Source organism: Pyrus communis, chromosome 13 (assembly GCF_963583255.1).
Source record: "Pyrus communis chromosome 13, drPyrComm1.1, whole genome shotgun sequence".
In the NCBI taxonomy this organism is placed as follows: Eukaryota; Viridiplantae; Streptophyta; class Magnoliopsida; order Rosales; family Rosaceae; genus Pyrus; species Pyrus communis.
In genome coordinates, this window is record NC_084815.1 from 7,787,499 (window position 1) to 7,800,060 (window position 12,562).

The 12,562-nt window shown below is 37.9% G+C and overlaps 1 non-coding gene across 1 annotated transcript; it reads left to right on the plus strand.

The window, feature by feature from the left end:
• The first annotated feature begins 3,810 nt into the window (after nt 1-3,810).
• On the plus strand, nt 3,811-3,921 carry LOC137714035 (small nucleolar RNA R71). Its single transcript, XR_011065377.1, has one exon. It is a non-coding gene; the product is annotated as a small nucleolar RNA R71 (small nucleolar RNA).
• Nucleotides 3,922-12,562: the final 8,641 nt, after the last annotated feature.

A 12,562-nucleotide genomic window follows, 5' to 3' on the forward strand; every position in this document is an offset into this window, starting at 1 on the left:
CATTTGGATACATAATCTACTGCCACTAATATGTATAAGTAACCAAAAGAGGATGGAAATGGTCCCATGAAATCGATTCCCCAAACATCAAAGAGCTCCGCCACCAAAATGTTGTTCAATGGCATCTCATTTCTTCGGCTAATGTTCCCCATTTTCTGGCACCTATCACACTTAGAACAAAAATCAAAAGCATCTTTGAATAAAGTAGGCCAAAAGAAACCAGATTGTAAAACCTTTAGAGATGTCTTTTTGGCACCAAAATGTCCTCCACATGCCAATGTATGGCTGAACGTTAGAATGCTTTGTTGCTCACTCTCTGGGACACACCTCCTAATGATTTGGTCAGGGCAATATTTAAACAAATATGGTTCGTCCCAAACGTAGTGCTTTACCATGGCAAGGAACTTCTTTCTTTCCTGAAAAGAAAGATCATTTCTAATTATACCACAAACAAGATAATTAACAAAATCAGCATACCACGGTTCTTTTTCTTGAATAACAAGGAGTTGTTCATCTGGAAATGATTCATTTAGAGGCAAAGGTTGTCCAACTCCATGGTTTTCATTGAGCCGTGACAAATGGTCAGCCACAACATTATCACTTCCCTTCTTATCTCGAATTTCCAAGTCAAACTCTTGTAGTAAGAGTATCCATCTAATTAAGCGTGGCTTAGAATCCTTTTTTGTCATCAAGTACCTAAGGGCTGCATGATCAGAAAACACAATAACTTTAGATCCAACAAGATATGACCGAAACTTCTCTAAGGCAAAAACAATAGCAAGCAACTCCTTTTCAGTTGTGGAATAGTTAAGTTGAGCATCATTTAGAGTCCGGCTTGCATAGTAGATCACGTGTGGGAGCTTGTTCACCATTTGCCCTAAAACTGCACCAATAGCATAGTCAGAGGCATCACACATTAATTCAAAAGGTAAAGACCAATCTGGTGCCATAATAATAGGGGTTGAGGTTAATTCATGTTTCAAAGTATTGAATGCATCCATACAAGCTTTATCAAAATGAAATACAACATCTTTAGCTAACAGATTGCATAATGGACGAGTGATCATTGAAAAGTTCTTAATGAAACGACGATAAAAACCCGCATGTCCCAAAAAACTTCTTACTCCCTTCACGGTTGTGGGAGCTGCCTTATTGGTGATGATGTCAATTTTGGCTTTGTCCACCTCCATTCCTTGGCTAGAGATTACATGCCCCAACACAATTCCTTGTTTCACCATAAATTGGCACTTTTCCCAATTGAGAACCAAATTTGTTTCCTGACATCTTTGAAGTACTAAAGATAGATGGTTAAGACATTCATCAAAAGAGGAACCAAACACTGAAAAGTCATCCATAAATACCTCAATGAATCTTTCTACCATGTCAGAAAAGATTGCCAACATGCATCTTTGGAATGTTGCTGGAGCATTGCAAAGTCCAAAAGGCATTCTCCTATATGCAAATGTGCCAAACGGGCAAGTAAAGGTAGTTTCTCTTGATCCTCCGGAGCAATTGCAATTTGATTGTAACCTGAGTAACCATCAAGAAAACAATAGTGTGAGTAACCTGCCAATCTCTCAAGCATTTGATCTATGAAAGGCATAGGAAAGTAATCTTTTCTAGTGCTAGAATTCAACTTCCTGTAATCGGTGCAAACACGCCAACTAGCCGTGGGCTTTGTGGACACAAGCTCTTTGTTTTCATTCTTCATCACCGTGATTCCCACCTTCTTAGGTACCACCTGAATAGCACTCACCCATTTGCTATCAGAAATGGGATATATGATCCCCACATCTAACAACTTCAACACTTCATTCCTCACAACTTCCTTCATGTGTGGATTGATCCTCCTTTGTGGTTCACGGGTTGACTTTGCTCATTCTTCCAAAAGAATCCTATGCATGCACATGGTAGGGCTTATTCCCTTGATATCTGCAATAGACCAACCAATAACTGATTTGAACTCTTTTAACACCCTAATTAGTTTATCTTCTTCATTTGGGGTGAGGTCAGAAGTTATGATAACTGGAAGAGTTTCAAATTCAGCTAGATATGCATACTTTAGATGTGGTGGAAGTGGTTTAAGTTCAAGTTTTGGTGCCTTAACAGTGGAAGGGATTAAATGTGACCTCGATGGTTCTAAAGGCTCTAAAAGAGGTAAAATATTCAAAGGATACGGTGCCAATGCTTCCAAGGCAGCTACCTCTTCCATGAGTGCATCTTCTTCATCAAACTCATCTTGAGATTGACTCAAAACAGTTTGTAATGGTTCATTAGATTGTGCCTGAGAGAACTTAGAGAAAACAAGCGAATCAAGCACATCAATGGCATAACAATCAAGAGATGAAGAAGGATGTGAAAGAGACTCAAACACTTTGAATTGAACGGTCTCTCCTAGCACTGTCATAGTGAGGAGTGCATTTTGCACATCAATGATGGTCTTGGCCGTGGCCATAAACGGTCTCCCAAGCAAAATAGGCAATTCTCGGTCATGTATAGGAGCTTCTTCCATGTCCAACACTACAAAATCCGCAGGCAAGATTAGTTTATCAATTTGAACTAGAATATCCTCCACTATACCTCTTGGATATTTCACAGATCTGTCCGCAAGTTGTAATGAGATGGTGGTGGCTTTCAATTCCCCCAAACCTAGTTGAAGGTATACGGAATAAGGCATTAAGTTGATGCTAGCACCTAAGTCAAGCATCGCCTTCTCTACCTTCTTGTCTCCTATGGTGATGTTGATAGAAAAACTTCCTGGATCCTTGAGCTTTGGTGGAAGTTTTCTTTGCAACACGGCACTTACATTCTCGGACACCACTACCTTCTCATGTGGTCCATACTTCCTTTTGTAGTTGTTTAACTCTTTGAAGAACTTCCCATAAGCTGGCATGTTCCTAATGACATCAAGCAAAGGTAAGTTAACATTTACCTTACTTAGAATATCAAAAATCTCCTTAAATGACTTATCTTGCTTGCTCTTGGCAAGTCTTCCAGGAAATGGTATTGGTGGAGTGTAAGGTTTCTCGGCCTTGTGAAGATTTGGTGCTTCAAACGAGGGAGTAGCATGGCTTGGTTCCTCATTTGATTTCTCATTTTCTCCTTGAGTAACCCCTGCATTCACATGATCAGATTCATTAGTAACTTCATTGCCAACTCTATTATTGATAACCTTACCCCTTTTAAGTGTAGTGATTGCTTTGGCTTGCTCTTGGTTCCTTTGGAGTATCACGGGTTGGCTTGGAAACTTTCTAACCTCTCTTTGGCTCAAGGCATCTGCAATCTGCCCCAATTGTGTCTCCATTTTGGTTAGAGCCGCCGAATGTTGTTGGAGAGTGCTATTGGTGGTTTGTTGGAATTGCAAGGTATTTTGGGCTAACAATTTAACCGTATCTTCAAGTGTAGGTTTTGGTTGGAAGTTTTGGAATTGATTGTTGTTCTTCCACGAAAGATTGGGATGATCTCTCCAACTTGGGTTATATGTATTGAAATACACATCATTCCTTGGCCTTTGATTGTAAGAATTCATGAGGTTCACTTGCTTTTGGCACCATGTTGAGCACGGATTCAAGCTTCTTTTCTAGGTTAGCTACCTGCAAAGAAAGATCATGATTAGAGCTTGTTTCATATACTCCAACTCTCTTACCCCTTACATCTTTGTGTTGAGCATTAGATCCCAACATTTCATAAATGTTATATGACTCTTGAGCATTCTTTTTCTTCAAAGCTCCACCTGCTGCATTATCAACAGTTGATTGACATGTTTGGATTAGTCCATCATAGAAAATTTGCATTTGTAAGTGAAGAGGTAACCCATGGTGTGGACATTGCAACAAAAGGCCTTTAAAGCGCTCCCAACACTCATTGAAAGGTTCTCCATCATCTTGTTTGAAGTTGAAGATTTGTCCCCTTAATGTGGCTGTCTTTTGAGTGGAAAAGAACTTTTCCAAAAACTTCTTAGCCACGACATCCCATGTGGTGAGTGAACCAGGTACTAGAGTCATCAACCAACCCTTGGCCCTATCTTTCAAGGTGTAAGGGAACACTCTCATCCTCAGATTTGCTTCGCTTACTCCCTGTAAAGGTAAACCACTCACAACATTGTAAAATTCTTTAATATGAGCTAAAGGATCTTCATTAGGTAAGCCATAAAAAGAAGGAAACATATGGAAATGTGAAGATTTAAGATCATAGTTTCTAGCTTCTGTGGGTAGCAAGAGGCATGAAGGTGAATTTGGTATGATTGGTTGAGCAAAATCCTCCAAAGCTCGAAGATCATCTTGGTTGCCCGCCATCTCTTCTTCTCTTTCCCAATTAAAGTGCTCAGATCCTTCACTTGTTGGACTAGACGGTTTCCCTTCCTCTTCTTCACGGACAATGGAGGAACTTGTTGGCACAAAGCTTTCCAAAGTGTTGCCCTTTAACCGTTCAATTCTTTGGCCTAATTCAGCAAGTCTATTTGACATATACTACCTGAAACAAGATAAAACAAGTTTGAATAAAAATCAGAAATCTACTTAAAATGAAAAGAACAAGGTTTAATATCAAAACAAGCAATTATAAGGGACTGAAATCAGTCCCCGGCAACGGCGCCATTTTGATTGTTGTTTTCCTTCTTCATGCTAGAATATGTTTAGTATAATGGCACAAGTAAGGGTGTCGAATCCACAGGGACTAATTGGACCTATATAATCACTTGTTTTGCAAGAACTCTTTACTAGAGAAATAAAACTAATCAATGTAGGCAGATTTGTTGTTGTAACTTGAACGCATAAGGAAATGAAGTAAACACAAAATGAATGAATCAACAGCTAATAAAATGAGATAGTACCAATGGAGATGAAGCTAGGGATTCGATTTTACCATTGCTAACCCAAGGCCATGCTTGTTGAATCAGATTATACTCATCCATCTACCTATTTCTTGAGTTTGTTTCACTTAGATATGATCAACCATATGATGTGTGGATTTGATCAAATGTCTCTAATCATGAGCCTAATTATGATGTGCAACTTTGGTTCCTAATCAAGAATATATAGTGCACAAGAAACTTTCACAAAACCAAAGGGAACACTCGGCAGGATGTTTGCAAAACATTCCCTTCATTCATTCACATATCCACCAAGATTATGCATGATGTGTGCTTTAATCTTGGCTAAACAACCTGTGGTTAATTCAAATGATGATCAAGCATTAAAATCAACACACTAAGTCACAATTAAAACGGAGAATGAAACAAGAAATAGATAGATTAAATGAGAATTCTGAATTAACTACATGGTAATCTTGCAAGGCTACATCGAATCCCTAGAGAGAGATTAGTTACACTTCATGTTTACAAAAGGTTTGACATAAAAATATATAACATGAGTGAACATAGGATTAAGAAGAAAGAACCCTTGAAGCAAAACTGATGTCGAAATCCCTTAAGAGTTGCCTTCGGTGTGGGTGCTCCAAGTGTGTTGTAAATGAAGGTGGAGCGGCTAAGGTTGAATGGTTTCTGCGAATGGGAGAGTGTATGGAATGGAATGAAGCCAAGAAGAGATTGTGTAGAAATGGAAGGGGATTTGCGGCAAAGGGGAAGATTGGATGTGTTTGTGGTGTCTTGTGTATGAAAATGAGATGAGATTTTTGTGTATGAATGCATGGGTTTTTATAGGGGGAATGGGAGAATATGTGGGTGATTGTTTAAGAGTGAATGTGGTTGTTATGATTGAGAGTGCATGTGGATGAAATAATGATGGAAAAAGAGCTAGGTTGTTGGTGTGTGAATGCATGTGTTGAATTGGTGGTGCAATGATGAAATAGTAAGTGCATGTGTGTGTGAATGGTGGTGCAATGATGAAAGAGTAAGTGCATGTGTGTGTGAATGGTGGTGCAATGATGAAAGAATAAGTGCATGTGTGTGTGAATGGTGGTAGCTATGATGAAAAAGTAAGTGCATGTGTGTGTGAATGGTGTTTCTTGATGGTTTTGGGGTTGTGATGCATGTGAATGCATGTGGCTAAGGGTTGTTGATTGGGCTAGAGGTTTTGCATGGCTCAAAGGATTGTTTGATTGGGCTAGGCCCTTTGTTTTATGTCTAAAGTGCATACAAGGCTTTCAAATTCGTCCAACACTTTGGCTCCAAGCATATGCTATCCATTCCAAGCCCAATTTTGCTCCAAAATGCTCCAAAATGCATCTTTTTGCTTCCTTAGCCATATGAACCTAAAAACACACGAAAATGGCTTAAACTACTAAAACAATTATGAATTAACAACATAGATGCACGAAAACAAGCTAAGTAAGTCGCCTAAATATGCTCCTATCAGATAGCATATTGGTGTCGATTCGGTTTTGGCCGTTGAGGTAAATGATGGTAGATCTGAGCGTATTAAATCAGATCTATGAGCTCTCAGATTGGAGGATTTTGAAATGTTGGATTCTAGGGTTGGTTTTGAGGTAATGTGATTGAATTGATTTCGTTTTTTGGGGGTTTTGGTTGTAGTGCAAAGGGAGGGAAGGAATTTTGGGGTTTTTGGGGAAGGGAAGGGGCTGGGCTTTTGGGGAAAGAGAAAAGGCTTGGTGGTAGGGGTGGGCATCAGGAAAGGGGAAGAGAGTCAGTGGGTGAGGGGTGGAGGGGGTGGAGGGGATGGAGGGGTGGAGGGTGTCAGGATAAAGGGGGTCTGGGTGGGGAAGACGATAGGGTTTTGGGTTTCTTTTTTTTTCTTTTATTTTTATTTTTTATTTTTAATTTAATTATTTAATTTAATATTTATAATGACACGTGGCGCTGAGTCATTATCCATATGGGTGTCACGTTATCACTTAACGGGAGAATTAACAGTTTGACTAACGGATGTATGAGATTGTCTCAAAATTAACACTTTAGGTATGACTCTGGGACGAAAAAAACTTCATGTACTAAATGTTGAAAACCACGAAACTTCAGGGCAGTAAATAGAGTTTAACCCAAAATAAAAATAAAAATAGTGCACATGTCCCTGTAGAGATCGAAGATGATGAAACAATCATTCTGTAGCAGTCATTCTCCTCTATGACAAAACTTTAATGCTCAAATTAGCAATAGACATTTGATTTAAGATAGAGCGAGTGTTTGCGAGAGTAGAGGCTTATTATATATACACGTTCAAATTGGCAAATACATGTTCAAAGAAGCTATGTCAGACTTTAATGCTCAAATTAACAATAGACCTTTGATTATATATAGAGTGTGTGTTTGCGAAAATAGACCTTTAATGCTCTAACTGAGCTCCAAGCCATTTGCTAAATTATGTTATCCTCTTACATTTTTTATTCCATCAAATTTTAAAACTATATATAGTTTCTGTTAGAATAGGAAGATAAATATTGTTATTTAATTGTATTGAGGATTCCCTTCCTTAATAGGTTTTGTAGATTATGTATGTATGTATGTATGTATGTATGTATGTATGTATGTATGTATGTATGTATGTATGTATGTATATAATTCCTTCTAGTGAGAAGAATACAATTGACGTATTCATGAATTATAAGTTGGCATCACGAACTTAGGTCAGAAGTCACGAAAATAAAACTTTCTGTCGATACTGTCAGCATAACAGCGTCCGACCAAAGCAAGAAGTCATCGACCCAGCCAACTTCCACCAAAGTAGAAGTGGCCCATTTAGTCCCTTTCCATTGAACCACATAATGCCCTTTGCGGCGGCCCACCAAAGATGGATGTTGCGGTCCAGCCAACTTTCATCGAACCAAAGAAAACCTGAGAACTTAATTTAGGTACTAAACTCCAAATCAAATCCATGGCCATCTTTCGCACCTCCTCTGCTCTCGAATTCCACATACCTTAATCGAACTCCTTCAAGAATTTGTCACCATGGCTAAGGAGAAGAAATCCGCTGAAATAAAACCAATGCTGCTGCATTAACAACTCGAAGTTGTCTTCACCAAACATGTGATCATTATGGCCAACTTGGCCACTCTAAATCTCGTTGCTATGAGATTGTGGATTATCCACAATGGTAAGATCATGGAAGGGATCCCAGAAAATGAAATCAGGTCACCAATCAGGTCATCAATCAATCCATTTCTCCAAACTCTACACTTGTTTCGAATAGTATATGGATAATTGATTCTGGTGCTATATATCATACAACTATCAATTTTAGATTGGTCCAAAAAATTAGAACCCTCCACCAAAATTAATGTAACCACCGATGATGGAACCGCTGCCTTGGTTATTGGCAAGGGTTAATTTGCACTTACTGATAATCTTAATTTGGATTTTGTTCTAGTTGTCCCATCTCTGAATTAGAATTTGTTATTTTTTTCTTGTATAACCCTTTACCTACATTGTATTGTGATTTTCTGGCCGCACTATTGTGTGTTTAAAGGATATTTGGGAAAGAAAGATAATTGCTTATGGGGTTAGAGGAGGGAAGCTTTACTACTTATATTTTGTATCTGATAGCACAAGACAGTTGACTCAACCCCTGTTCATGTATGCATCCAAGAGAGAAGAAAAAAAAATTTTAGTTGTGGCATCATCGTCTAGGGCAATGCTTCTTTTGGTTATTTGAAAAAGTTATTTTCAAATTTATTTTCGAAGTTTGGTGTTCCAATTTTAGTTTGGTACTGGTGAATTGGCTAAAAGCCACTGTATTTCATATTCTTCGAGTTCGAATAGAAGTTTAGTTCTTTTTATGATCATTCATTCTGACATATAAGGTCATTCCAAGAACACTACTTTGGGATGGGCTATTTGGTTTGTTATATTTATCGATGATTGTACTCGAGTGACATGGATTTGTATTATGAAATCCAAAGGTGAAGTGAATGAATTGTTCCAACTTTTCATAAGTTGGTTCAGTGCCAACACAGGCTTAAATACAGGTGTTTTGTAGTGATAATGGAGGTGAATATTTGAGTGTGAATTTTTAAAAGTACTTAACCGATTGTGGTATTGTTCACTTGACTATATGTCCCTACATATCCTAGCAGAATGGGGTGGCCCAATGGAAGAATCAACATTTCTTGAGGTTGTTTGAGCTTCCCTCTTGGAGAGTCATGCATAATTGAAGTAATAGGGGGAAGCCCTTGCGATTGCTGTCTACTTGATCAACCAAGTTCCCTCTAGTATGTTCACATCCCTCATGTGGTCTTCATCCATCTTGTTCAAGCGTCAACCTCAACCAATCTTCCTCCACATATGTTTGGCCATACTACATTTGTTCATCTTTATCCGCATCAACGAAACAAACTTGAATATTAATATCTTTGGTGTATATTCCTGGGATATGCCACTAATTAGAAAGGTTACCGGTGTTATCATCCTTGACAAAAAAATGTATGTGACCATGGATGTGGTATTTCATGCATCCACAATGTATTTTGCTGATGAGTTTGCACTTTAGGGGGAGAAAAAAAGTGAAGTATAGACGCTTGGTTATGGATTTACTCCTACAAACGATGTTCCACAAAACTCAATTATTTACTTGGAAACAAGTGATGAAATTTTGGACTTAGATGGGGAATGTCAACTGACTGAAGTAGATGAACTAGTTATTGAAACAACACCTACATGTCAAGAAGAGCTCACTAACCTGTCATTGAGACCAGCAAATAGATCAAAGAACATAGTATTCCAGCAACCGGTCACCTAAATACCCACGACCGATCGGCCAATCTTGAAGAACTATTATGAGAGCAGACATTCCCACGGCTGTGAAGGAAACTTTGTGAAAAACTAAATTCATTAAGCAACATAATACATGTATTTAACAATTAAATGGTGGAAGCATGTTTCTATGCACTTAAAAAAAAAACTTAAATCATGAAATTCAAAACCTAGTAGTTGTGGTGAACCAAGACTCAACTCAAAATCTAAGAGAAAGAGTTAAGATTTCTTTATACATTTAAAGCACCTCTTTGCTTAGCAAAGGTTAATCACCCATGTGAGGACCTTATTTCCTTTGTCTCCTTACTCATTGGCTTCATGGATATGGATGGAAGAATTGGTTCTCCAAAAGTCCCTAAGGTAGGAGACCTCTAATTTTCGAAACCAAAGAAAGTGAAGGAAGAAGATGAGTGACATTGGAGGAGTTTGATGCTAGTAAACTCTCCTAGGGTGGTTGGCCTCTTAGAGAGAAAGAGAGCAAAAGTTCTGTCATATTTCCTCAAAGAAAACCCTAATAAGGGATGAGGCCATAAAGTTGCTTTTATAGTCATTCCAAATGAGCGGCAAACTTGTAATAAGTCTACCAACACCATCCCTTCTCTCTATGGCCAACACCATCCCTTCTCTCTATGATTGGCCATGCTATGTTTAGTGGGCTATTTGCTCATTTTTGTTTTAGTTGTCTTACAACTTAAACTTAATAGGCCTTATGGACCAAAACCTTTTGGGCCTCGAAACCCAAAACTAACTTGGGGCCTAAAACAAACATTTCGTTCTTGATTAATTAACTTTTATTTAATCCTTGCCATATACAATTAATCTATTTAATTGTTCTTACTCATCTTCATTATTTTCTTCAATCATTACCTTACACGGTGTACGACCCATTAGGTTTCTTTTAGCAAGACAGTGGGTGATTAGAACTCTTACTAATCGATTATGAATTGAAACTTATTTTCAATTCTCCCTTTAGTGATTATACACCACAAGTCATGAGTGATACCTAGCAGTATGTCATGGCTACCCAAGCTAATCAGAAGAGGTTGGAGAACCTATTCAGTTTGGGATTACAAATGCAATACTGTCTTTCTCTAATACAATACTCTTTATCATATTGTTTGGTTTGAAAGTTTATTCATATCTACTATCCAATGTGATTCTCTTACTTAAATGATTACCTTGAATGTGATTTGGAACGACTTCCTAAATCTCATTCATACCTTGGCTAGAGATTCTTAATCATATCGTAGAGTATTCTCCATCAACGATTTAAAGGTTATAGATCCCCTGTTATGCATTCACATGCCTCTATAGTTAAGTGGCTTAACCCTAACTATGTCGTGGACACTCTCTAATGGAGTGCCTTTGACACAGTCAAAGACTAAGGACCTAACCACAAGACAATTATGATGCCTAATGTCAAATGATTACTTTGCATTATCCCAACCTTAAGTTCTCATGTGACATGAGTATGAGTACTCCTTGTTGATCGTGTTTAATGGACTCATTCTCTATTGAACACCTACATGCTTGTCTTAGTGTCAATCATACCAATGACTCGAGACCAGTCACTCTAAAGACATAACACATACTGATCGGACTGTCAATGCCCAATTGGCAATCTTATGATAAGGAACATTTATGATATGTGTACGAAAGAGAATGTTCTCATAAATTTAATTTCTTTATATCACATTCTCTCAATTACATGTTCTTTGAACTTATTGTTCAAGCATATAACGTTTATATGAGGCGTCTTTAAACAATAATCTTTGCCCTTATATTAAACTAGATTAGTTTAACATGTAAAATGTATGTAAAGTATCATCATATGATTGACTTTAGGGCACATTTCCAACAGATTGGTCGCCTGATGACCCACAACCTATTGCTCAATCCTGACATGTCTACGCTAAATTTTATCGTTCAATAGCCCAATATTCATCAATCTACGGAACTCTCGAACCAATCGTTGTCTGATATACCCTGAATAGAACTTCTTCCTTGTAGCATGAGAGGTATCATGAAAGTCATATATGAGCTGGACCTTACTAGCAAAGTAAAATATTCCATGGGCAATTATGTGTCAACCCATAGGTAATCAGAGTCATATTTAATACTTGTGAATCAATTATCCTTAGTATCTATTCCTAACAATATGCTGAAAACTTTTGCCGATCTAAGGTGGAAAGTATCAATGGAAGAAGAGATGGAGTCCTTGATATAGAATGAGGCATGAGAGATTGTTGAATTACCACCAGATAAAAAACATGTAGGGTGCTAATAGGTTTAGACGGTGAAGTATAACTTTTGATGGATCGATCCAAAGATACAAAGTAAGGATTGTGGAAAAGGGATACACTCAGACGTATGGAATTGATTATGAGACATTTGCTCCAGTAGCGAAATTCAACTTTATTTCTTGCACTAGCAACAAACCTTGATTGACTTGCACCAATTTGATGTGAAGAATGTGTTTTTGCATGGTGAATTAACTGAACAAGTATACATAGAGCTCCCCTTGGTTTGAACAAGCCGACCAAACATCAGAATAAAGTATGTTGATTAAAGAGATCATTGTATTGTCTCAAACAGTCACTGAAGGCATGGTTGCGTTGATTCACAAACTCTATGAGATCTTTCGGTTACAAAAAAAGTAATTATGATCATACTTTGTTATTAAAGAAGAAGAAAAAGAAGAATAAGAAGAAGAAGAAAGGTAAAGATTATTGTACTCATTGTTTATGTGGATGATATGGTGGTGACTAGTGATGATCCTGAGGAGTGGCACGCATTGCAAAGTCATTTGACCCAAGAATTTGTGGTGAACGACCTTGGTCCACTGAAATATTTTTGGTATTAAAATGGCCCATTCGAAGGATAGTATACTTCTGTCACAAA